The 27791-nt window shown below is 41.8% G+C and overlaps 1 protein-coding gene across 5 annotated transcripts in view; it reads right to left on the bottom strand.

The window, feature by feature from the left end:
- The window catches only part of LOC126188174 (E3 ubiquitin-protein ligase RNF19A-like), a 359822-nt gene extending 334718 nt beyond the window's left edge, over positions 1-25104 (bottom strand). For 2 of the 5 annotated variants that reach the window (XM_049929692.1, XM_049929709.1), the window contains exon 1: positions 24705-24917. The gene's annotated coding sequence lies outside the window, so the exon portion shown is untranslated. Of the gene's footprint in view, positions 1-24704; positions 24918-25084 lie in introns of those variants that run through there. The other 3 variants (XM_049929728.1, XM_049929719.1, XM_049929737.1) reach the window with 3 other exon arrangements.
- Positions 25105-27791: the final 2687 nt, after the last annotated feature.

A 27791-nucleotide genomic window follows, 5' to 3' on the forward strand; every position in this document is an offset into this window, starting at 1 on the left:
TTGGTGTGAAGACGTACCATGAGAGTCAGGTTCACTGTCAATGATTTTGGCAAAGCAATAAACTTTTCAGATTCACTACTCCTTGTGAGACAATTTTCTTCATCACTACTCTCTTCTGGAGATGTTTCTTTTATATCATTCAATGGTAATTGTATTGGAGAATCGACATTAGCGTTGTCTTCAGACTAATCACAGAGGTCTGAAGTTCCTTTCGAAATACTAAGTATATTACTTACGGAGAAAATACATTTACCAGTTGGCATCTGAGAATCAAATGCAATAATATCCTATTTGCAATAAATTATCTTTAACGCGAAAGTGAATTGTGATTAATGATTCTTAGTTCAGAATTAATACCCACATGATTGTGGCTGTAGATGATGAAATCCAAACAAAATACTAACTCTCGCACAATAATGGTAGCTCTTATTTGCTGCGTAATAAACATTACAGAACGGTGTATAGGTGTAGTAATTACACCTCTATTGATAAGAAAGGTTAATCTCGTCGTTAATGAAAAGTAACTACAGGGTGTTTCAAAAATGACCGGTATATTTGAAACGGCAATACAAACTAAACGAGCAGCGATAGAAATACACCGTTTGTTGCAATATGCTTGGGACAACAGTACATTTTCAGGCAGACAAACTTTCGAAATTACAGTAGTTACAATTTTCAACAACAGATGGCGCTGCGGTCTGGGAAACTCTATAGTACGATATTTTCCACATATCCACCATGCGTAGCAATAATATGGCGTAGTCTCTGAATGAAATTACCCGAAACCTTTGACAACGTGTCTGGCGGAATGGCTTCACATGCAGATGAGATGTACTGCTTCAGCTGTTCAATTGTTTCTGGATTCTGGCGGTACACCTGGTCTTTCAAGTGTCCCCACAGAAAGAAGTCACAGGGGTTCATGTCTGGCTAATAGGGAGGCCAATCCACGCCGCCTCCTGTATGTTTCGGATAGCCCAAAGCAATCACACGATCATCAAAATATTCATTCAGGAAATTAAAGACGTCGGCCGTGCGATGTGGCCGGGCACCATCTTGCATAAACCACGAGGTGTTCGCAGTGTCGTCTAAGGCAGTTTGTACCGCCACAAATTCACGAAGAATGTCCAGATAGCGTGATGCAGTAATCGTTTCGGATCTGAAAAATGGGCCAATGATTCCTTTGGAAGAAATGGCGGCCCAGACCAGTACTTTTTGAGGATGCAGGGACGATGGGACTGCAACATGGGGCTTTTCGGTTCCCCATATGCGCCAGTTCTGTTTATTGACGAAGCCGTCCAGGTAAAAATAAGCTTCGTCAGTAAACCAAATGCTGCCCACATGCATATCGCCGTCATCAATCCTGTGCACTATATCGTTAGCGAATGTCTCTCGTGCAGCAATGGTAGCGGCACTGAGGGGTTGCCGCGTTCGAATTTTGTATGGATAGAGGTGTAAACTCTGGCGCATGAGACGATACGTGGACGTTGGCGTCATTTGGACCGCAGCTGCAACACGGCGAACGGAAACCCGAGGCCGCTGTTGGATCACCTGCTGCACTAGCTTCGCGTTGCCCTCTGTGGTTGCCGTACGCGGTTGCCCTATCTTTCCAGCACGTTCATCCGTCACGTTCCCAGTCCGTTGAAATTTTTCAAACAGATCCTTTATTGTATCGCTTTTCGGTCCTTTGGTTACATTAAACCTCTGTTGAAAACTTCGTCTTGTTGCAACAACACTGTGTTCTAGGCGGTGGAATTCCAACACCAGAAAAATCCTCTGTTCTAAGGAATAAACCATGTTGTCTACAGCACACTTGCACGTTGTGAACAGCACACGCTTACAGCAGAAAGACAACGTACAGAATGGCGCACCCACAGACTGCGTTGTCTTCTATGTCGTTCACATCACTTGCAGCGCCATCTGTTGTTGAAAATTGTAACTACTGTAATTTCGAAAGTTTGTCCGCCTGAAAATGTACTGTTGTCCCAAGCATATTGCAACAAACGGTGTATTTCTATCGCTGCTCGTTTAGTTTTTATTGCCGTTTCAAATATACCGGTCATTTTTGAAACACCCTGTATCTTGTCTTGCTGTGCGAGAAATCAAGCCGAGCTACTCAAGTTTCTTAGTAGAACAGCATGCCACCAATAATTGTAATCACAAATATAGTGTAGTGTAACTACCAACAGTAGACTCGCACGACTGAGGCGTGTAGATATGAACCAGAGAGTGAGATTTTCACTCTGCAGCGGAGTATGCGCTGATATGAAACTTCCTGGCAGATTAAAACTGTGTGCCGGACCGAGACTAACTCGGGACCTGCCGAGGTACTGGTAGAACTGAAGCTCCAGGACGGGTCGTGAGTCGTGCTTGGGTAGTTCAGACTGTAGAGCACTGGCCCGCGGAAGGCAAAGGTCCCGAGTACGAGTCTCGGTCCGGCCCACAATTTTAATTTGCCAGGAAGTTTCATGAACCAGAGAAGTCAAAAGAAGCGACATTCGTGCTGGTCAGGGCTGAAACGCGTAAGAATGTATTTCACAGCACTGTACACTTCACACAGTACAGGAACGATGATGCTTTGTATTAGCACTGCAATGCACGCTGTCATAAAGCAGCTTCTGTGAGGCAGTAGTTTGTGAACAGTTCTGAAAGGGACTGGTTTGTCCAGAATCTGTAAGAGATTTCCTTCCAGCATGAGTATAACGTATGAAGACATGCAGATCGAAAAGGTTGACAGTGTTAAATTTCTGGGATTACAACTCGATAATAAATTCAGTTGGGAAGGGAGCCTATACAAGTCTGTATTTGCCGTGCGAATGATATCAGATGTAGGAGATATAAATATTAAAAAACTTGCATACTTTGCTTACTTTCATTCTATTATGTCGTATGGGATCATATTCTGGGGCAACTCATCAAACCGAGCAAAAGTTTTTAGGATGCAAAAGCGTGTGATAAGAATCATTTGTGGTGTAAATTTGCGAGGGTCACTCCAAAAGAAACGCACACTTTTTTTAAAAATCCATCTTTTATTCTACATGTTTGAAAGTTTTACAGTGTGTAGAAACATCCTTTAGGAACAATATTTTCATTTCTCTACATAATTTCCATCCGTCTCAACTGCCTTACGCCATCTTGGAACCAGCGCCTGTAAACCCGCACGGTAAAATTCTGTACCAACCTGTTGGAGCTACTGTTTGGCAGCGTGCACAAGGGAGTCATCATCTTCAAACCTTGTGCCACGAGAGAGTCTTTCAGTTTCCCAAAGAGATGATAGTCACATGGAGCCAGGTCAGAACTAAGGTGGGTGTTTCAGTGTTGTCCATTCGAGTTTTGTGATCGCTTCCATGGTTTTTTGACTGACATGTGTCCGAGCATTGTCGTGCAGCAGCAAAACATCCTGCTTTTGCCGATGTGGTCGAACACGACTCAGTCGAGCTTGAAGTTTCTTCAGTGTCGTCACATATGCATCAGAATTTATGGTGGTTCCACTTGGCATGATGTCCACAAGCAAGAGTCTTTCGGAATCGGAAAACATCGTAGCCATAACTTGAGGACAACCGTCAATATTGCCTTGCCCGCTTTCATCACGTAAACTGCTTGCCCACCGACTAACTGTACTACGATCGACAGCAGCATCTCCATACAAAGTTTTCAACCTGTTGTGGATGTTTCCCACTGTCTCGTTTTCACAGCACAGGAATTCTATGACAGCACGTTGCTTCTGACGAACGTCAAGTGTAGCAGCCATCTTGAAAATATGCTGTGATGGCGCCACTAACGGGAACAGGTTGAACTAAGTTTGAAAACACAAGGGAGGGATGTATCTACCCACTGTAAAACTTTCACACATGCAGAATGAAAACTGTATTTTCACAAAAATAGTGTGCATTTCTTTTGGAGTGACCCTCGTATTCTATCCAACTGCTTCTCAGTATATTTATTCCTTAATGAAATTTGTTGCAAGTTATACGTCTCTATTTCCAACCAACAGCTGAGTACACAGTATCAATACTAGGAATAAGAATAATCTACATAAAGGCCTAAAATCATTTCCCTTGGTTCAAAAAGATGTCCAATATTCAGGATCACACAATTTTAATAAATTGCCAGCAACCATTAAAAACTTGGTTTCAGATAAAGCACAGTTTAAACAGAGTTTGAAAGACATTTTGATAGGCAACTTCTTCTACTCCATAGATGAGTATCTTAACAGATACTTAAGTTAGCTTAAGTAAAAAATATCTGTTAGATTTCAGTTTTGACAACACTTGGTCACAACATCCATGATTAGGTATTTTGCGTATGATAAATTTATTAATACTGGATAACAGTGTTTCATTCTGACAGTGTGTTAATTCTGTAAATATTTGCTGTCCCAGTTTACTGCGTTGTATTAACTTATTTTCGACTATCTCCTGAGAAATGATCGTGGTAGTACGTATTATATTAAAATGTTTTATGTTTTAATGTCATACCTTCTGAAATGTTCCACACCCACGAGAATCATCTCATTTCTTGGGTCTATGGAGCGAAAACTGAATGTAATCTAATCTAAAGAGTCCACACCTGAACCCGATGGAACACATTTGGGATGAGTTAGAACGTCATTTTCGCTCCGGAGGCCAAAGTCCAACGTGATTTCCTTCTCTGGTTTCTGCTCTTAAGGAAAACTAGGCCGCCGTTCCTCCACAGGCTTTCAAACATCTCACTGAAAGTATCTCCAGTAGAGCTCAAGCCAAAGGTTGACCATACCCCACATTAACGATCACTAACAGGTGCCCGCGTATTTCTGATCAAATAATTTACAAACTTCTTACTGGGTGGTGCGGGTTTTGGGCCGTAATCTCAGTCTGGTAAATCTGAATTACGATGACAACGCGCTACAGAGCAGTGTACATTAATGGTTTCCTATTTTTATTTAATCTATGGCAGCTCACTAAGTGCCGTCACCGCTGTACAGTGGAGCGTAGCACAAGTATTTCTTTACAAAATGATTCTCTCTCCTACTTCAGAACCACTTCATGCCCAAGCAGTTGCAATATTACAAAAACCTAGCAGTTCTAACCTCCTATAGACCAAAAATTGACTTCTCGTTTTTGACTTTCACATTAAAATAGACAGTTCACTTACAGTAGTTTCAGACAACTTTTCAAGTGTTTTGACGGGGGTTTTCCAAGACAAGTGGATGGTATTTACGCGTCAGTGCCAAAGGGAAGTCAAGTGAGACAGAAAACCGGTTTGCTTGCTCCGCGTATGACAAGGAGAGCTACAGAGCGCTCACAACGCTGGTGTTACCTAAGTCACTGCTATCTCTGACATACGAACTAGCTGTTTATAGCGAGGCCGGCCGCGTCATAACAAGATACACAAACCACTGGCGGCGAAGCTGATTATCATGCAGACACTAACAATAATGGCGAACTCAACGAAGAACTTTGCTCCGTAGACTTTTCTAACACCGCGCAAAATGGGAGTAACTTTTTTTTCAAATTCAGGGAAACAATCCCCATCGTATATCGCAAAAGTTCGGCTGCCAAAACAAAGGTATATACTTCGGCACAGTATGTTATTCCGTAACAATTGGAAATAATGTTACGGGGGAGTAATTACGTCATGCTGGGCTCTCCTTTGAAATTATACGTAAGAAAACCCACCCCCATGACAGGCCGACCCTATAGGTCACCATTGTCAAGCTTTTGCAAAGTTCCCATTTTGTTTCTATTTCCGTCTTTACCGGTCAGAAAGACTTCATGGGCTCATGAAAACTGAAAATACTTTGCAGTCCTGTCACTGCAGGTCTAGAACTGAAGAGGAAGCCGAAAGAAATAGTGCTAATCCACAAGCGAGTAATTTTAAGTTACGTATCGGTTAAATTAAAAAGACACGAACATAAAAACAACACGAAGCAATTTATACAGTAACTAGTCCTTTCTAGTGGTACAAATGAATCTACATGTTACAAAGATGTTGTACAATCGAAAACCTAACAGTGACCAGACTGATCCTCGCTATAATGAGGATTAGCATTTCTTCGGATTAAATCATGCGTCCTCTCTTGCTAACTCACAACCAAACTGTCACCGACCTCACGGCACGCCACAGATCAGTATGTCACCACATCTAAGAATTCTTATTTACATTCTCACGCTTCGTCCGAGACCTCGGGTTACGCTGCAGGTCATTCTGTCACAGGTCGTTCTGTCACAACAACCTACATTTCAAAATATATTGTGTTCCCCACTATTTCTGTTTGCGCACATGTGATGTTACACGCCACATCATAATTATGTTACGACACGAGGCCGACATCGGGTATCCGTAGGTTCAGTTGACTCCTCCAATCCTGTTAAGTGTTTTACTAGACAGGACTCATAGTGAACTTAAAAATACGTTCGTTGTGAGAGAAGGAAATTCGCGCGTGCGCTTAATCCAATTACCGACATCAGTTTTGATGAATGCCAGTCCACCGACTCTACACACAAACACACAGCGGCAACACACACAAGTAGCTTGGAGGAATACAGACGACGAACAAGACTTTCCTCCCATTTGGTTAAGATTCACACAATCACGGTCGCCAGTGCCGAATCTACAACCATCAAACGCTCACAACTTGAGGACCAAGTAATGGCACCTACATTTAAACACTGGACTTGTACGGGCATTTGTGTTACGTGGCTACACGCGTAACTACTTGCTTGACAAGCACTCAGCATCAGTTTGGTTACGGAAAATGTCGAGCTCAGAACGACAATGCGCTGGATTTGGCTGCCTTTTGCTTCTGTTTCGAAAAGCAGGAGGAAAAGTGATATGTGGAGTAAAAAGTGGTTAAAGAAACGAAAATATTAAGCCCATTATTTGCGATAGACGAGCAATATAATTGTCTCACAGAATTGCTATTTTTCTTTTCTTTTTCCTCCACGCAATATTATATTCTTTGACCAGTCCTACTTTACAGTACAACCTTTGTACAGAATGCAATTTAATATGACCAAATAAAAATCAAACGAAATTAGCGCTTTCACAAGCCTGCATATTCTTGGTACACACGCTTGAACACATGTACCAGCATGCATAATCTAAATTCGAATACGCATCAAGCTCCTTGTGCAGTCCTAATTCTTAGGCAAGTCAAGCATGCAGTTACGTGTGAATGCCACCTTTACACAAAATAAGAAGCACGAGAGAATCTATTTTTAAAGCAACGAGTATGTATGTATTCTGCTTCTCAGAAAATTGTCGTACGCACCCATAAGCCCGTCTGACCAAGGTTTTCGGGAGGTTTTCCTGGATTGGGAGTAAATGATGGAGGTGTAAATCATCTCAACTGTCACTACTCTTGCACCAACCTGGAGCAACCTTCTCAAGATGTGCCAAATGGGTAACGTTTTCGCTGGTAAATATTTGTATAATTAGCACCGACATGAAGACTAAGCCTGAAGAGTACCGCATTTCTGTATTTCATGAACAAAGTGTTCTCCCACGCTGAAAACTAGACAGACTGGCGACTTCAGACATATTTCACGGGACTGAACATTCAGGTTTTACAGTTGACTGTGGCGTTATATAACCTATCAACACAAAAGGCGGAAGACTGTTGTTTGAACATCCCGTCGACGACGAGGTCATTGTTGACGGAGTACAAACCTGCAATGGAAAAGTATGCGGAACGAAATCGGCCTTGACATGTATAAGGGAATCAAGCCGATATTTTCCTTAAACGGCTTAGGGGATACACGGAAATTCTGAATCAGCATGACTGAGCCGGTATTTGAACCACCGTCCTCCGAACACGAAACCACGTTTTTATCATTACGTCACCAAGCTCGGTTCCACAGTCAGCTGTAACGAGTCCCGTTTCAGTGCCGTTGTTTGATCTTCCGAATACTGCGATTTTTCTTAGCCTTGTTTTAATTAAGTTTTCTGTCAAGTATGTTGTGCATCTGACGACACAGCTGTACGTAAATGGCTCACCGCAGAGAAAACTAAATCTTGACAGGAAACGGGGAAGACACATTTTCCTGGCATGTTGACATTGCAGTGAATGTCTTTATGTAACAACCGAGGAACTGATGAAGCTGCGATTTCGAAATACTTAGGTGAAACGGAAACGCCACCGAAAAGACATTAGTATTGCTGAGGTTTCTCATTCAGTTCAATGTCTCGGGTCTGTCATAAATAGCTACTATGGCTATCATGGAGGGAGGGGAAGGGAGAGGGGAAAGGGAGGACGGGATGGCACACACACACACACACACACACACACACACACACACACACACACACAGAGAGAGAGAGAGAGAGAGAGAGAGAGAGAGAGAGGGGGGGGGGAGGGGGGAAGGGAGAGAGAGGGGGGGGCCGGGGGTGGGAGAGGGACGTACACTTTCTGTTCCGCAGTTCCACTATGAGATTTTCAATGATGCCACAGTTTACTGTAAAGGACGATCATCAATTTCAGGTAGTACGCTGGAGGCTATGTAATTTTTTAACTCTTCTATTAATTGAGGTATTGACTGAAGTATTTTTCATTAATGGAATAGTATGCTTTTCATTTACCGCCATTCGAAAGCTTTTGATTGGTTGGTTTAAAAGAGGGGGGGGGGGGGGGGGAAGGGACCAAACTGCTAGGTCATCGGTCTCTTGTTCCGAATAAAACAATACCACAAATGTGAGAATAAAACAAGTGAGACTGAGACTGACAACACAAAACGGAAAGAAAGGAAAAAACACAAGATCGACAGAAGGCCATCAAACACTTAAATGGACAAAACGGGAGAAGAAAACCACAGAAACGCAAGAATCAGGTAGAAGAAATAGTTGTTGTTGTGGTCTTCAGTCCTGAGACTGGTTTGATGCAGCTCTCCATGCTACTCTATCCTGTGCAAGGCTCATCTCCCAGTACCTACTGCAGCCTACATCCTTCTGAATCTGCTTCGCGTATTCATCTCTTGGTCTTCCTCTACGATTTTTACCCTCCACGACAAAACAGATTACCATGGCTGGCTGGCCATGAGAATAAAAATGAGAACCCAGCCACTCTGCAACACATTAAAACCTCCACCCTAAAAGCACTAGGGTGGAGGACACAGAGGGACAAAGGACATGCGCTTAAACTCAGATCAAATGATAAAACCCACCATCACGAATAAAACGAAAAATTAAATCAGCCGATGAGGCGTTGTCAGATAAAATTAGAAGAAACGAGTCCGGTAACCGAAGTGCACCAGATTAGGGGCCACTGTCAAACGGGCGCCGAATCGACACCGAGGCGGGTCTTAAAGGCGCAGGAGGTAGCCGTGGGTCGCCCAAGAGCGGCCAATGCGGAGCCGGCAGTCCAACCACGAGTCCCCGCGAGAGGCCCGCAGGGAGGACTGCCACACATTCGTAGTCTCCTTAATGGCACGCAGTTTGTTGTGTGTACTGAGACTATGCCATTCCGTGTCCCAAAGCCAAAAACCCTGAGGCGTAAAAAGGAACGCTGGTCAGTCATTGGAATGCCTATCTCCAGAAGCGGTTTCCGCGTAGCCTGTACGGCCAGCCTGTCAGGAAGTTCGTTGCCTGGGATTCCGACGTGTCCTGGGGTCCACACAAACACTACTGAACGACCGGACCGTTCCAGAACATAGATGGACTCCTGGATGGTCGCTACCAAAGGATGACCGTGTAACACTAGTCGATGGTTTGTAGGCTGCTTAAGGAGTCAGTACACAGAAGAAACGACTTCCCAGGGCATGAACAGATGTGCTCAAGAGCACAAGATATAGTCATCAGCTCTGCAGTGAAAACACTGCAGCTTTCGGGCAAGAACTGCTGTTTAATATGTCCTCCATGGATATACGCGAAGCCGACTTGACCATGAGCCATCGAGCCGTCGGTGTAAACCACTTCACGGCCTCGATACACGTCAAGAATCGAGAGGAAGTGACAGTGGAGAGCTGCAGGGTGAACTGAGTCCTTTGGGCCATGTGAAAAGTCCAGGCGAAACCGCGACCTAAGTGTACACCATGGAGGTGTACGTGACTGGACCTCGAGTACAGGTGGCAAAGGCAATGACTCCAGTTCAGATAGAAGGGATCGGACGCGAACTGCAATTGTAAGCCCTGACCTGGGCCGCCGATGAATCGCCGTGGGTGGGAAAAAAAGATGGTAATTCGGATGCGCAGAAGAACTACAAAAGTGTGAAACGTAACTGGCGAGCAGTTGTGCACGCCTGACCTGCAATGGCGGGACTCCAGCCTCCACCAAGACGCAGGTCACTGGACTCGTCCTACAAGCTCCCGTCGCTAATGTAACGCCACAGTGGTGCATTGGGTCGAGTAAACGCAATGCTGAGGGCGCCGCCGAACCATAAACCAGACTCCCATGGTCAAGACGGGATTAAACAACGGTTCTGTAAAGCTGCAGCAGAGCAGGGCGATCTGCACCCCAGTTGGTGTTGCTCAGGCAGCAGAGGGCATTGAGGTGCTGCCAGCACTTCCGCTTAAGCTGACGAAGGTGAGGAAGCCAAGTCAACCGGGCGTCGAAAACCAGTCCTAAAAATCGATATGTCTCCACTACAGTCAGTGCATCGTCATTAAGATAAAGTTCTGGTTTTGGATGAACGGTAAGACGCCGACAAAAATGCATAACATACTACTTTGCGGCCGAAAACTGGAAACCATGGGCTCTAGTCCATGACTGCGCCTTGTGGATGTCTCCCTGTAGGAACCGCTCAGCAACACCAGTACTGGTGGAGCAGTACGAAATGCAGAAGTCGTCTGCATACAGAGAAGGTGAGACGGACAGCCCTACAGCTACTGCTAGACCATTCATGGCCACTAAAAATAGAGATAAACTCAATACAGAGCTCTCCAGGACCCCATTCTCCTGGATACGGGGGGAACTATGGGAGGCACCAACTTAGACATGGAAAGTACGAAGTGACAGGAAATTCTGGATAAAAATCTAGAGCGGGCCTCTGAGACCCCACATGTATAATGTGGCAAGGACATGATGCCGCCAGGTGATGTCACACGCTTTTGATAAATCAAAAAAGACGACAACAAGGTATTGGCGTCTGGAAAAGGCTGTTCGGATGGCAGACTCGAGGGACACAAGATTATCTGTGGTAGAGCTACCATGGCGGAAACCGCCCTGGCACAGGTCCAGTAGGCCACGTGACTGCAGGACCCAACACAACCGCCGACACACACCATAATTTCCAGCAGGTTACAAAGAAGGCACATTGGTAGGGCTGATGGGCCGATAGCTATCCACATCAAGCGGGTTTGAACACTGGTTTCATGGTGCTATCCCGCCAGTGTGATGGAAAGACGCCATCGCACCAGATCTGGTTGAAGATCATGAGGAGATGCCGCTCGTAGTCAGACGAGAGATGTTCAATCATCTGACTGTAGATCTGAGCTGGCCCAGGAGCTGTGTCGGGGCAATGCGCAAGGGCACTGAGAAGCTCTCACTCTGTAAATGGGGCGTTATAGTGTTCACTGGCGTGTAGTGAACGAGAGGACTTTCCGTTCCATCTGCCGTTGGAGAGCGCGAAAGGCTGGGGTGGGGGTGGGGGGGTAATGTTCTGACGCAGAGGCGCTCGGCAATCGCATTTGCGTCGATAGATAACATGCCATTTATGTTAACACCGGGAACACCTGTTGGGGCCTGGTACCCAAAAAAACTCGTTCGATCTTTGCCCAGACTTGGGAAGGTGACGTTTGGCACCCGATGGTCGAGACATATCTCTCCAACACTCTTGTTTCCATGTTTTGATAAGCCGGCGAATGCGGGCACGGACCCATTTAAAGGCTATGAGGTGCTCCAGGGAAGGGTGCCACTTATGCCGCTGTAGAATTCGCCAACGCTCCTTAATTGACTCAGTGACTTCCGGCGACCACCAAGGGACTGTCTTTCGCAGGAGACACCCTAAAGAACGAGAGATCGCGTTTTCCGCCCCAGAAACTATGGTTGTAGTTACCCGCTCAACTACCACATCGATGTTACCATGTGGGGGAGATTCAACAGTGACAGCAGAGGTGAAAGCGTCCCAGTCTACCTTGTTTAAAGCCCATCTGGGCAGGCGTCCGTGGGCCTGACGCCGGGGCAGTGTAGGAAGATGGGGAAGTGGTCACTAATACACAGGTCATCATATGCTCTCCAGTGGATAGATGGGAGATGACCTGGACTGCAAAGCGAGAGATCGATGGCCGAATATGCGCCACATGCCACACTGAAATGTGTGGGAGCACCTGTATCTAAGGGGCAGAGGTTGAGTTGTGACAGTAAATTTTCGACATCTCTGCCACGGCCAGTAAGCACGGTGCCACCACACCAGGTGTTATGAGCGTTAAAATCTCCCAAAAGTAGGAAAGGTTTATAGGGTTAATCAATCAGTGCAGCCAATGCGTTCAGGGGTACTGCACCATCTGGAGGAAGTTATATGTTGCAGACAGTTATTTCCTGCGTCATCCTTATCCTGACAGCCACAGCTTCAAGAGGGGTTTGAAGGTGCACAGGTTCACCTCATACCGAGTTCAGGATATAAACGCCAACTCCACCCCACACTCTATTATATTCGCTACGGTTCTTGTAATATCCACTGTAGCCACGAAGGGCACGGGTCTGCATTGCCAGGAACCAGCTTTCCTGAAGGGCAATGCAGAAAGCAGGTATAAAACTTAATAGTTGCTGTACCTCAGCCAGGTGGTGGAAAAAACCGCCACAATTCCACTGGAGGATGACGTTATCGTGAGACTGGGAAGGCATGAAACACTCAATGATGCAGTCTACATCTCAGGGTCACCTGCTGCCACCGACTTATTTCCTGAACAGTCTATATCCATTGTGTCTGAGGGTCTGGCGAGATTTAGGTCCTCAGCAGGCGCCAGAATCTTCACCTCATCCTCAGACGCAAAGCTTGTAGGCAGTGGCTGTGTGGGTGCCACTAAAATTCCCTTGGTCTTGGAAGTCTTCTTTCTGGATTTCTCTCGCTAATCCTTGGCTTTCTCTGGCTGGGAGGGCTTCACTGATTCAGTCTCTCTGGGACTGAGGATGATCATGAAGCCCTACGACCAGCTGCTTTGGGGCACTTCAGCCACTGGTGGCTATCATCTTTCCCACTAGCAGAAATCTAGGAAGGGAGAGACCCAAGGGATCCCTTCCCAACAAGAGGAACCGAAGAAGGCTTATGCTTCTCTGGCTGAGAAGCAGGGACTGGTGTCCCGATGATGGGGGCGGGAGGACAGTGCTCCTGAGGTAGGTGGTATGGGAGCAACTGGGAGGGAAGTTCCCCCCCGCCTCCATCAATCATCAAGGGGGCAGGTGTAGTCTTCTGGCTCTGAGAGCCGACTGGAACTCGCGGAACTGATGGGGCTACAACTGTTCTTGTAGTGGCGGCATAAGAGGTGGTCATAGCCACAGGATGAAGGTGCTCAATTTTCCTCTTGGTCTCAGTGTAGGTCAGTCGATCCGGGGTCTTGTATTCCATGATGTTCCTTTCTCGCTGTAAAATTCTGCAGTCTGGTGAGCAAGGGGAATAATGCTCTCCGCACTTGACACACATGCGAGGTGGGGAACATGGAGTATTGGGATGGGATGGATGTCAACAATCTCATGTGATGCTGGAAGTACAGGGAGAAGACATATGCCCGAACTTCCAGCACTTGAAGGACCACATTGGAGGAGGGACACATAGCTTGACATCACAGCAGTAGACCATCACCTTGACCGTCTCAGGTAATGTGTCAACCTCTAAGGCCAAGGCCAAGGCACCTGTGGCAATCTCATTATCCCTCAGACCCTGATGGACTTGCCGGATGAAATGAACACCTCGCCGCTCTAAATTGGTGTGCAGCTCGTTGTCAGACTGCAAAAGAAGGTCCCTATGGAATATAATACCCTGGACCATATTTAAGCTCTTATGAGGCGTGATGGTAACAGAAACATCCTCCAGATTTTCACAAGTGAGTAATGCCCGTGGCTGGGCAGAGGATGCTGTTTTTATCAAGACTAACCCTGACTGCATTTTGGATAAGCCGTCCACCTCTCCTAACTTGTCCTCTAAATGCTCTACTAAAAATTGAGGTTTCATCTAGACAAAGGAGTTCCCATCAGCTCTCGTACATTCGAGGTACCGGGGCAAATATGGTTCGCTGCCATCCTTAAGCTGGCGTTCCTCCCATGGGACTTGGAAAGCTTAGAGACTGCTGGTGTTTGATCACCAGCAAGTCATGACACGTGGTACACTTCATCGCGCATCATCCGCCCTGATGAAAACCACTCCGACCACGGGCCCTCCCCAAGAGTGCCACCTAGCCACAGCAAAGGCCACTTGGCAGGATGGCCATTGCTGGGAGTCCCGATGGCCCAGGATGACGTCCATCTACTCCATGGCATATGTGGGGAGTTAACGGCTCAGGCATCAGCAGAGTGATCCCTGTGTAGTCAGGGGCCTACAACCAACAGGGTACATAGAGGGCCCACCACAATGGACTGGCTACCGTGCTGGATATCAGGTGCAAAGAATTCCATGGTCATTATCGGTGCAGAAAAAGACACTGCATATTGGGTAGAGGAAACTGTGCCCAGGAAGGTGACCTCGCTCAAGAGACGGAAGATGAACGGGACTGCAACGCCACGCTGAGAAAGTGGGCTAAAGATCTCAATGCACGATGGACACGATGCACCATGGAGGTGCCCTTCCTCATCCGACTGTCTTGCCCCTTATTTTCATGTAAGAACTCCAACGATATTCTGTCTTTTCCAACAGCTTTCTTTTGTCATTAGAGAACACTGTTCCATAAAACAAATTATACTTCGTTTCGTATCTCTGTCAAAGCTAGAGTAAAACACACACACACACACACACACACACACACACACACACACACACACACACACACACACACACACACACAGAGAGAGAGAGAGAGAGAGAGAGAGAGAGAGAGAGAGAGAATGGGGGGAGGGAGTGGGGTGAACTCGTACCAAGATTTGTGTCTTACACACTACCTTATGCTTCCAATGTGCGCGCTGGAGTACAAAGTACACCAAATGCAAAATAAGTTTAATTTTTGCAAGTTTAGAGCTACTAAACTTGGGTCTTGGCAAACAGTTTTTTCTTCATTATTGCTTTGAATACCGCGTTAGGTTGTGCTCTTTTTCGAACACCTGTAGTAGGTCTGAGAGAAGTTTAAAAAGTGAATGTGTCACTTTGTTGTACAAAATACACCGCACGCCTGGTCATGCAAGTAAAATTTCTCATTTTCAGCTTTTCTTCTTTCACCAGTGTAGCTATTGTTTCGCGTAGAGTTTTGTATACAAGTGTTAATATAAAATTCAAATATTTTTATTGTTCAGGTCACGTAGAAACATCTCAATAGACAAACCTTATAAACTACCCCATACAAATTTCGATGCTATAAGAGTATTCAAACGGGGATGATGACAGCTCTGATGGAGAAAATGAAGCCATTGTCTATAGCGATCATGATTCACAATGTGAGCTGGAATACGATCCTGAAGACTAGTGTAGAGAAGGTAATAAATAGTAGGCTTGCAAATGGGACGTATTTCATTGGAAGAGACAAACAGAGTAAGAAAAAGGAAATCTACAGTCTTAAAGCAAAACAGAACAAAGGAACACCGTGAACTATTTCCTGGACCAAAACCTGTCACCAAAGATATTACAAGTGAATTACTGCTTTCAAAAGTGTAATACCTTAGAATATCACTGAAAATGTTGTGAAACACACAAATATGTATAGTGAATATACAAAAGGAAACTATGTTACACTCGAGAGAAATAGACATTTGGCAAATGTCCAGAACCAAGATAATGGGACATTTACGATTACTTTGCCTGATAGGTGTCAAGAAAGAAAATCACTCCAGTGTCACTGAACTCTGGTACTCTGATTCTTCAGAAATGGAAATAACCTGCTCTGTGCTGAGTTTCAAGAGGTTTCTCTTCCTGCTTAGTGTTTACATTTTCACGACAAGATTCCTAAAGACAACAGAATAGCAAAAGAGAAATTAGCACCCATCCATGTAGTTCTGGATGAGTTTGTGGTTAACTGCAAACAGAGTTACAATCTCATTGAATTTTACACCATAGGTGACTGACTTCAAGCTTTCTGTGGATGTTGCCGTTCTGTTTAATATGTACCTAACAAGACAGTAAAATATGGCATCAAACTCTGCACATTAGGTGATGCCAATACTAGGGTCAAAGGTGTACTGTGGAAAGCAACTTCCAAGACCCTAAGAGGTTTCCAATGTGACTACATATATTGACAGGATATTTGTGACACACATCAATTGAGGATTCCAAAAGAAATGTCCCTATCGAAACAATGCATAGGCACACTGAGAAAAAACAATAATACCTACCTTCCCAAGCAGTATCATCTTATTTCTTTGGGTACTGAAAAGTTATCACATTTGTCTCCTTTGTTGCAAAGAATTACTAAGCAGTGTTCTTGCTTTCTGCCATGCATGATGATAGTGCAACAGATGAAGTTACAGGGTCGCCAGATATCGTAATGGACTATAACGCAACAGAAGGTGGTGGTGATACTACGGACCACACCTATGGGACATAGTCTGTCGCTTGCATAGAAGGAGATGGCCGTTTATGGTGTTCTCTGGTGGATATAGAAGGAATAATCTTTCAAGTTCTTCACTTTGACAACCAGGATAAACCCAAAACTCTCGGACAATTATTTCCAAACTATCTGCTTTACCCCTGATGAAACTACACCTTAAAGAGCAAGTAGATATGCATTGGCTCCCAGCAAATGTTAACATCACATTCCTTTTGTGATCCTGAGCTCCACAGAATGACATGAAAGAATATGAGTGCAGTAAAAAAGCATGGGCTGTACCTGATGTGGACTGGCAAATAATATAATGACCACAATAACATGTGATCTGTGTCAGCATTTTGTATCCAAGCAACACATTAAAAGTGCTCGGATTTGTGAAAAGTGTCGAAAAATTAATCTAACACTCAAACCCCCGGACGTCACACACGCAGATCGGTACCAAACATTGTGTGTCGATAGAGCATCAACCAAAACTCTGATTTATGTGCTGTCACCCCACAGAACGAGCATAAACGTTAATTAAAAGTAACACAGAACTACGGAGCACATGAAAAGTGTAACTGTGTTGGTATAGCGTTAGATCATTGTGCCAAAGGTTTCAAACTCCAATGAGGACAATTTCTTTTACTGTATCATGTGTGAAAGTGTTATATGGGACCATTACTACTATCGCACATGCAATGCAATTGTTTATTCTACTGTTCCAATTGTTTATGTTTATTCTGGGAAACTACAAATGCACTAGCTACTTCATCTCAAACGGTGTGTGTTCTGTCACGTATGTCCAGCGAAACACCACACCTATCTGTACAAATGCACTCTATAGGTTTGTTTCTTTCAACTAACGAAGTAAAAGTAGACTGCCAAAAGAACATTGCTACAAACTTCGAAAAGTCCTTTTAAATGCCAGGAAAATGTCCTCCCATATAACAGTTTCATGGGTACAGTTGAAACAAATTGTCATCAGTGGGGTTTGCATGTGGGACATTTGGTGCGACCACCTCACACACTACCGACTCACCCATGAGTGATCTAAAAAACTGTCACTCACAGATATGTCTTTCCCGTGCTCTCTAGTTGCGGTGCTACTTTTAATTACCATTTACGCATATTCTACTGCATGACAGCACATAGCACGAACTAAAATTTAGTTTTGGTTGATACTCTATGTACATACAACGTTTTGCACCAATCTGAGTGTCTGACATCTGGAAGTTTGGGCGTAAGCCGGATGAGTACTGTGTAACGCACTTGATGAAATGACTTATGTGTGTGCATTTTTGTTTATTATAATAAAGTTAGAAATTGTGAATCTTAACAAAAGGACCATTCAATTTAAATAATGAAACAAAAATTCATTACTTCATGAAGTCAGCAGACTTTATATACTAAGGGGTCCTACACATAATTCTATTAGAAGCATATCATCTGTAGCAAAGATTTTCATTTGACAATAATAATAAAATACTAATAAATGAAGTATTCCTTAAATATGGCTCCAGTGAGGTAATGGATATGTAATGGGTTGGTACAAAGTAACAAAGTATACTTCACACCAGCTAACATGATGATGCATATGCCCACTCAAGGGTTAAATGTGACCTGTGAAGCACAGTGTTCCATAGTACTCATCTGGTTGCCTGTCGTGAATTTATGCCTCCACATGACCACAGCAAGCCTATGAAAAATCACACAACAGGCTCAAAGCCAACAGAGACGGGAAACATACTTTCACATTGCAAATAAACACCAAGTTAATAAGAAGTGGCCAATAAGAACTTTGGCTTGCATGAACACTGGAAAAAGTATTACAGAGGAGTGGCCTAATGAATCAAGATATAGCTGAAAATCTGTTGGATCACCAAGTTTCATTGTGCTAATAGATGGGATTTAACTCAACCCTATACACGGATCAACGAAGGTGGACCTGCCTCTATGGGAACTAAGCAAAGCCCCATTTTGCAACTGCTGTGTTATACAGACCATTACTTATGTAGTCTAGGACCCAGCAGGTTGATGGTATATGTTCTATATGCTCTACTGCATCAACGACACTTTACAGTATCTAGATTGCTTGTGCACTGACACATGAAAAAGTATCAAGGACTTCCGTTTCTTTTCCTGTTTTACATTGTGAATTTATCTCTCCCTTAAATTACAAACAGTGTTCTCATTGTTTTGTGCATTACGCATTCGATTAACAATTAAACCACACTGAAAGTTAGGCACTGCCTACAAAAAACTGAAGATTAAAACCCCTGTCCAGTATGCATCTACTAATGAAAGCTACACGATGCCACTAATGAAAGATACATGACACAATGTGTGAGACTTAACTGTGGAGAGAACAATGCTGCAATACTAGTAGGAACTCACAAGTCAGACACAGTGTCATCACATGGTGATTTGCTACAATTTTGCAGTACTAGAGCACAGCAGCAACTGTTTGCAAAATTCACCCCAATACAATCATTTACATAACGTGTGTGTTTACACGAAATTAAGCAAGTATAGTCAGCCTTAAATGCATTAACATGATTAATTTTTGCTAATTAATTACAACAATCCCCTTAATTCGAATCAAAGTACATAAATATTTCAATTCACAGCAGAGCCCCAAATGTACTAAAGTTTCACCGAGTGATCTCTAGCTATACCAGTTACTGTTCCTCATCAACTACCATAACAAATTCTAGAACCATTCAAGCATAAATTTCTAAAACTTTGGATATATAGCAGTAACTCTCACTTATTAACCTACTATTAAACAGAATAACAGTGCTTGCAAAATGAATATAATGCTACACTGTCTAAGTTACCTGACTCTACAACATTTTTCTTCAGAGTCTACAACTATTATGCCATGAATGCTTATTCATCAGCTGACTTTAATCAATACAAATGAGTGTTTTTCGTTCAGTGTGTCAGTGACTGTTGTCTCTATAGTCTAATGGTTACTAAATTTCAGTTTCATAATAGTAAACTTAGAAAAGCACTGGTAAACTGGAAGAAAAAAAGTATGAATCTGAAGTTTTCACACCAGATGCTTCTTGTATGTTAGAGGGTTAGGAAGAGGAGGATCTGGCGGCAGTCGCATCCTCCAAAGTGTTTAATAAATTATTCTCTACATCAAAGTTGTGTAGGCAAACTATAGGAAAATGTAAAATGAAACAATAAATGTCATGACAAATGAAGATTTGTGCCAGTCTGGGTCTCATACACAATTTCAATTTTCACTTGTAACATTTCATGTTATTTCATCTTCATCAATTTCACACCCATCGACTCCATTTATTTAATTCCTGTGTCTGTAATTCAGCTGACATATTAAGAGAGAGACAAAGATTACAATCTCTCCATTAACACAAATTTGTTGTTTGTATACAGAGTATGAGATCCGAATAAGTGGGAAAGCTGGGTTGCATGGCTCTCACACTTTAACGGACATGAAACTTTAAAAATAAGAGACTTTCAGTATAGTAATATGGCAATATATTTATACAGGTTACATAAAAATCAATAAGTATCTAGGTGGGACAGAAATATACCTATCCACTCAAAACTTCTGATATCCATACATTTTAAAAATTCTAATCAATACCATGTTAAACAGCAGTCTATTTCCTTTCTTCCTTCTCTCCATTGTCTCTCGGTGTAAAAATAATCAATTGCTGAGGGACTGTCCATTCAGGTGGCAGTGCTGTTTATGACTGGCCATCCTTTACACAATTTTTTTTTTTACATAGCCACAGAATATCTAATCCCACCACTTAACTCCAATAAATGGTTTGCACTGTTAAGGATCAAACTGTGATAACAATTAAGATGTAATAAATGATTAACCCTCAATGATGTAATAGAATGCAAAATGTCTGGCAAATAAGACACTGGCATGACATAGGAAGGAAAGTAACATCTATAATACTCTGGCACTGAAACAAATAGTAAACAATAGTGGAACTAATGTACTTACTTACAAACTTATAATATGGTATTTTTTAATAAACAGAAAATTGCAAAAGGTGATTTATTTACTATGGCTGAATGAGCCTTTTTACGTCAACACTGAGAAGTTCTGAGTGGAAGCCAAACATGGTTGAACTCATTGTTATCTTTTGTCCAACGCTCAAACAGAACTAATGTGCAACAGGCACACGAAACAGGATTAAAAAAAAAGACAAGTGCATTTATGACTTCATGTTCACTTTCAGCTCTAATTAGCTTATTTTATTGTGCTTTTGCAATTTCACGTTTATGATGTCAAAATTTAACTCTCTTGACTGCCCTTGGATACAGGATCATATTACAATGGGATTGGATCAGAAGGAATAACTGAAATCAAAGAGAGAAAACGTGGTGGTACACAGTGGAGAAAAAGTGCGACACTTTATAACAATGCAGAATCTACAGACAGACATGTGGATACACTACATACCACTTTGTGATGTGAAGGTGATACACTGTCCCTGAAGGGCATACTGTACAGCTAGCTGTAGATGTGTACAACTATTTCAGCAATTTTGCTGTAATCTGAAATTTCAGTGTGCACATAAACACAAATGCCTTCATGACAGGAAGATGCCTACCACCTCTGGTTGCTGCAGAATTAAAATATTCAGTATAAAGTGAAAGGAAGTTCACAACTGAATATCACAAATTCAAAGCATCACCATTCAGTGAACGAATAGGCACAGTCATATATAAGATATTTAAAAAGTGAATGAGCTGTGGCAGCCTTCAGTTGTAGATATAACAATCAAAGAACCATGTGGTGCATATTCAAGGAGCAAAAAGATGTGTGTATCAGCAGTTGCAAACTGTGGCACACAACAAGAGACAGAACTTAACCCTGTATAAGCACCATTACAAATGGATCAGATGCCTCCACAAAAATAAAAAATCAGAACACATTAAAAAAATAAAAATATTATAACTGTTATAAAGAAATCTACTTCCAATTTTCCTGTAGATAACATAGAAAAAGCAACAATAAAATCTTCTCAGCTTACAAGCCAGGCCACTTTGAATAAAACACTTTAGCTTATGAAATTGCCTTCTACATATGCATCACTTGGGTCCTCTCGGTAAGGTTCTAGACACTGCCATTACATCTATGAAAGCAGAAAACCATGCCAGACCACTGCCATTACAAATATATAAGCAGAAAACCATGCTAGCCCCGGCAGTCCATAATTTTAAGAACTGATGACGATGGCGGAGACAGCTATCAAAAGCTTGAGTGTTTTATTCGAAGTTACACAGCTTGTACATTGAGAAGATTTTATTAAAGGATGATACTGTGAAACACTTCAAGGGTATAGAAAGGGCACATTACACTATGAAAAACTGGATAATTTAGCTGAAAAGGAAAACCATGTTTCCAGAAAGTTGACTGAAGAAAATAAAGATGGATATAATCCTCCGTGCAACAGCAGACACTGACAAACTAGAAGAGTAACTGTACATGATCCTCCCCACAGAATTTTAAATCTAAAGTAACCACATAAATTAAGAAAAATGGGATGATATTACATTGCAATGGAAGAAAATCTGGCAAGAAACAAGAACTGGCATCTAAAATGGTTGAGCACCTTAATTAAAAAAAAATAAAGGACAAACGATGGTGGTGGTGGTTGTTAGTGTTTAACGTCCCGTCGACAACGAGGTCATTAGAGACGGAGCACAAGTTCGGGTTAGGGAAGTATTGGGAAGGAAATCAGCCGTGCCCTTTCAAAGGAACCATCCCGGCATTTGCCTGAAACGATTTAGGGAAATCACGGAAAACCTAAATCAGGATGGCTGGAGACAGGATTGAACCGTCGTCCTCCCGAATGTGAGTCAAGTGTGCTGACCACTGTGCCACCTCGCTCGGTGAAGGACATATGAAAAAGTGTGTATTGCATAAATGTTAATTCTTTATTACAGAAAATTAATGACAACTGAAACAGACAAAGGTAAGTAGGACAAAAAAAAAAATCACCCGAGTTAATTATGGTCACTGATAACAGTGGATTAAGGAATATGACAAGCTCCAGAAAAAACTCTTCTCAAAATAAAGACAACCTTCTTAAACTTTATTAACGAACCTTCACTACCATCAGTCTTAGTAGAATAACAGCCAGAAAAAAATTGGAAATTTAAGAGCTTTGTACTCGCAGCACATTAGTCATCATATTCCATGCATAAAGGAACACTGGTTCGTTCCTATGTTTTTAGTGTTTATAGTAGTACTGCTGCACATTAATCTTCCTGTTCTCATCAATTACCTCACATATTTAGTTATTACATAAGACAGCTCACAGGAAGAGTTAATAACAAAAGGGGACAGCCACATCATCCTTCCACATGACAATACGTAATCAAAATGTAGTGCTTATACATGTGCCAATACCTATAGTGCCCAATACTGATGTCTTGTCATTCTCCTGAGCTCAACATCTCACTTATGTGGCGATGCTAAATCAGATTTCCAGACCGACCAAAGGATCATCTTTATAGGCCTGGAGTCCATTTTCTGGGCAGACTGAAGAGTTTGCATGGAACATATCAGCAGGAACAGGTCTCTGGGCTTGGAGGCACCTGAACATCCATAGATGTGCAGTTATAGTGTACATATATGTGAAGCGACAGTGCAAAACTATTTTTTTGTAATTAAGTTGTGCAAAATCAAAGGAACATTGTGCGACCTAACAACTAAATGCAACAGTGCAGTTGTTAAGCCACTGGCCTCACATTTGGGAGGATGAAAGTTGCTCTATCCGGCCATCCTAATTTAGATTTTCCTAATTCGTTTCAGGCAAATGGTGGGCTGGTTCCTTCGGCAAGGATACACTCAACTATGTGTCCTATCCTCGTAAAACAATCCTTATGTATTCTATGTGTACATGTATTTGAACCACTTGCTATCACTATATTGTGATAATAAATCCTATATTATTGTGAGACGACGAAAATTCCTGAATGAATGAATAAGTAAATAAATAAAATATAATGATGGCCATATACATGGTAACATAGTACACCAAAACGTGTTTAATGAAACTGCTTACGATAAACACACATCGTCTTAATTACTTAATTAAAAAAATGTAAACTGGATAAAGTGGCAGAGTGCAACACAATATGCCACAATCACCCCTGAGCCAGAAATCTTCAGAACAAATTTCCATTCTTAACACAAGCTGTCTGTCAATTAAAATTACAAATACTGAAATGCACTTCTCTATTCATAAAGCGATTGCTGCAGTACGGATACGTCAACGCAACATCTGGAACTGCATTTTGTGAAAAAACTTACAAAACATTGAACACCTTTGAATTTTTTATGTTAACAACATCGGAGGGTTAAAATTACCTCCGTCAAGATAATGCGAAGAAATCGGCTATACTTCATTAAACGAATATCTCTTGCTGTAAAAAACAACAGAATTGTCAACAATATTTAACAGCAAGAACGGCAACTGTCTGCACAATAGGAGGGTGTGTACAGCCCTTCTGCACTACTGTGTATGATTAATGTCGAAAATTACATTCTTTTGGTTTACAGATAATCAAAAATCAACTGGGTTTTCTTCGTGAAATCATGTCAGTTTTTCACTCAGGCGATTCAAATTAACAACAGAATATTTGTACAATGCTACAAGGGAATTAACGCGCAGTCCAAAAAGACCTTAATTTTTAAGGCTATTAATGCAAATCCCATGATACGGACGTAATAAGCACTTAGATATATCTCTGTTTCATTTGATAGTACATGGTTAAATAAAATGCATAGGGAATTTATTTTGCTAGCGACAAAAACCATATGAAATATTGCTACAGTAACGCAAACAGCTCGCAAATTACTCTGTTTTACTGAATAAAACATGAACAAGACAAGAAACACTATTTTAAGTGTAAGACAGACTATCTTCTTTTACTTGAAACGTTCCGTCAATATCAGTGATTCATCAGTCCGTCACATGGCACGAATTGCTCTATAATAATGACATACTTACTTCATTATACGATAAAAGTCGAGCAGATAATGCAATATATCTGACACATCGTTCAGTTGGAGGGAAATCTTGTACCGTATATAACAAATAATATTAAAGCCTGCAGTATACGAACCTTTCGAAGTGACAGTAAAATGCAGGTACCTGTCAAATGCTGCCGGTACGTGCTTCAGTAGCTACGACTGCAGTCAAACAACGCTGCACACGTCACAAATTATAAACGGCATTTCACTTCCCATCTGTCACTTGAATGTATACTAGTACTAGAACGTTTTACCCGTGAGCAACACAACAATTTGTCATTGATTGTAGAGTTGACGCTTGTACCAAACAAAATATGCACACTAGCGACATCTATTGACGTTCATACAAAGTACAATGCATTATGAGTATTTGTACGTTTCTTCGGAACAAGCATACCGAGAAAGGCCCATCCTCAGGTCATGCCCATCGTTTCTGTACCTTTTAGAAGAGTTTTAGATCATTTTTACTTACGTCCAATTAAAGTCTGCTTGAGAAACTGAACGATGTTATAATATTACGTACAGATAGCAGTAATGATTTCAGTACAGTAATTTGTCGAGTGAGATTAGAAAATTTTGCTCAAATGTTTACCGCGGCCATCATAACTAGTCGGTCAAAAACACTGTGATTGATAATTTCCGATGATAATTGAATGATTACATGTCAAACGTACACAAAAATGTTCAGGATCAGTAGAGATAGAGCTGTTACATAACAAAGCACCACTGAATCATTGTTAAATGCTAATAGAAAGTTTATTGTCAACCATTCAGTGTGTTTTCGTAGCCTTGTCTACATGTACATGTAAGGTGTAGTTAATACTACATCTTTACGGGGAAATACACATTCCTATTAAGCAAATGATAACACAGGACACTAGAACACTTATTAATATATAGGCCCTATGTAGTGGTTACCGTAAAATGCCGTGAATAGGAATACTGGATGAATAGGAACACTTTCTGCGGGAAAAGTTTTAAAACTTAGCGCTTTTGTTATTTGAATAAGGTGGTATGTTTTTCTGTTAATGTTTCCTGAACAGATTTCTCACCAAAATCTTTGCTTTCTCGGGTTGTACTTAGAGAGTGTTTGACTGTCCAAGTATATGGGATGAAAATTTGCGCTGTTTCAAGAAAAAATCGTGCAAGCAAATCTCCTTCCAGCTCCAGTAAACTTTTGAAGGTGAGTGAATAAACATTTTACAGAAAACATTTGCAGTATTTACTAATGTCAACATAACCTCATTTTTCATAAAAAAAATTAGATCTGTTATTTGCAGAAAATAAATTAAAATAGGGCAGACAGGAACACTCAAGAAGTAGACATAAGAAGCCATAGAAACATGTACAGTTAGGTTAAAAAGTTATTTTATGCGCATCTGAAGTTTTATATATTCGTTTTAAATATTTCTCTCAGATTCATATCATGCCAATAACATACCACCCTGATGGAATTGGCAAAATCCATAGAAAATATCCTAAGGATCTAATTTCCAAGGCCATAAATGAAACTGATAACGGTTTATTATACAGATAATATTCAGAAAGATGTGATATACAAACAACTATATTGTACAGACACTTTAAATGTCCTGCCATACAAGGTCCTGCTAAAAATGTCTGTTGTTGTTGTTGTTGAGGTCTTCAGTCCGGAGACTGGTTTGATGTAGCCCTCCATGCTATTATATCCCGTGCAAGCTTCTTCATCTCCCAGTACCTACTGCAACCTACATCCTTCTGAATCTGTTTAGTGTATTCATCTCTTGGTTTCCCTCTACAATTTTTACCCTCCACCCTGCCCTCCAATACTAAATTGGTGATCCCTTGATGCCTCAGAATATGTCCTACCAACCGATCCCTTCTTCTAGTCAAGTTGTGCCACAAACTCCTCTTCTCCCCAGTCCTATTCAATACCTCCTCATTAGTTATGTGATCTACCTATCTAATCTTCAGCATTCTTCAGTAGCACCATAAAAATGTCTGAAGGTGGAAAATCTGTTTTGAGTGCTGAGGTAGAAAAGCATTTGGTGGACCAGCTTATAGCATGATGTTCTTGGGGTTTTCCCATGGACAGATATGAGCTTAGGTGCATTGTTAAGACTTACCTAGATAGGAAATATATCATTATCAAGAAATCCAAAGACGATATGCGAGGTTATGAATTTCCCCTGAGATTTCTCAAATATCACAAAAGAGATTTGTCACAACAAATGTGCCAGAACATCAAGCAAACTCAGGCTGCTGTCTCTCATGAGGATATAGAAAACTGTTTTGTGAAGCTAGAAGAGACTTTGTAAGGTATTCCTGGCCCACAAGGAATGTTACACAGGGAGCTTTCTCAAAAGCTCCTTGCCAATGAAAGTTGACAAAGGACAATTTTTAAATGGCTAGGCAATGAATATTTGTGTCCTATAGATTAAGTTTGTCTTATAGGCATAGCGAAATGTCCTAAATCATAAAAAAGGGACTTACAAAATTTAATGTAGCTCTTCATGGGCAGTAAAGGTTACTAGAGGAAGTTCTACTTATTTAAACCTTAAACCTTCTTTTATCTTGTTTCTTTAACTCAACTTGTTAAAATACCTTTTTAAAAATGCCTTCAGTGTTCCTATTCAGCGCAGACAATGTAGATTAGAACCATACAGACAACAAAATGTTTGTATTGATCCAAAAATTGAGGTGAATGGGTACATAGTTTTATTAAATTAATAGCAAACCTGGCAATGCTTTGTAATTGCTAAAATAATATGTATGAGAATTGGGTATACATCTTGATCTGCTTATGTCCGCTTTCTATGTCCATCACCTTCTCTCCCCTATCTTTGTTTATCTCCTCCTCCCTTCTCTCTGTACATCTCCTCTTTCTCCTCTCTGTCTCCATTTTCTCTCCTCTCTCTGCCAATCTCCTCCTTCCCACTCTCTATGCCCATTTACCAACCCGCCAGCCTCTCTGTTCATTTTCTCTTTCCCACTCTCACCAATTATGAATCTTGTTTATTGTTATATCCAACAAAATCTTGATTGGGAACTAAAGTTGCTTAAAATAAATGGATAAATTTGTTGGGATCATTAGTATACAGGCTATGAGAGACATCTCCAACTGCTAGATCTGTGAGGACAATAGTTTCAATAACTGTATTTCACATAGTTTTAATCTACAAATGCGTTGGGTTACAAAG

The sequence above is a fragment of the Schistocerca cancellata genome, chromosome 1, assembly GCF_023864275.1.
Source record: "Schistocerca cancellata isolate TAMUIC-IGC-003103 chromosome 1, iqSchCanc2.1, whole genome shotgun sequence".
NCBI classification, from domain to species: Eukaryota; Metazoa; Arthropoda; class Insecta; order Orthoptera; family Acrididae; genus Schistocerca; species Schistocerca cancellata.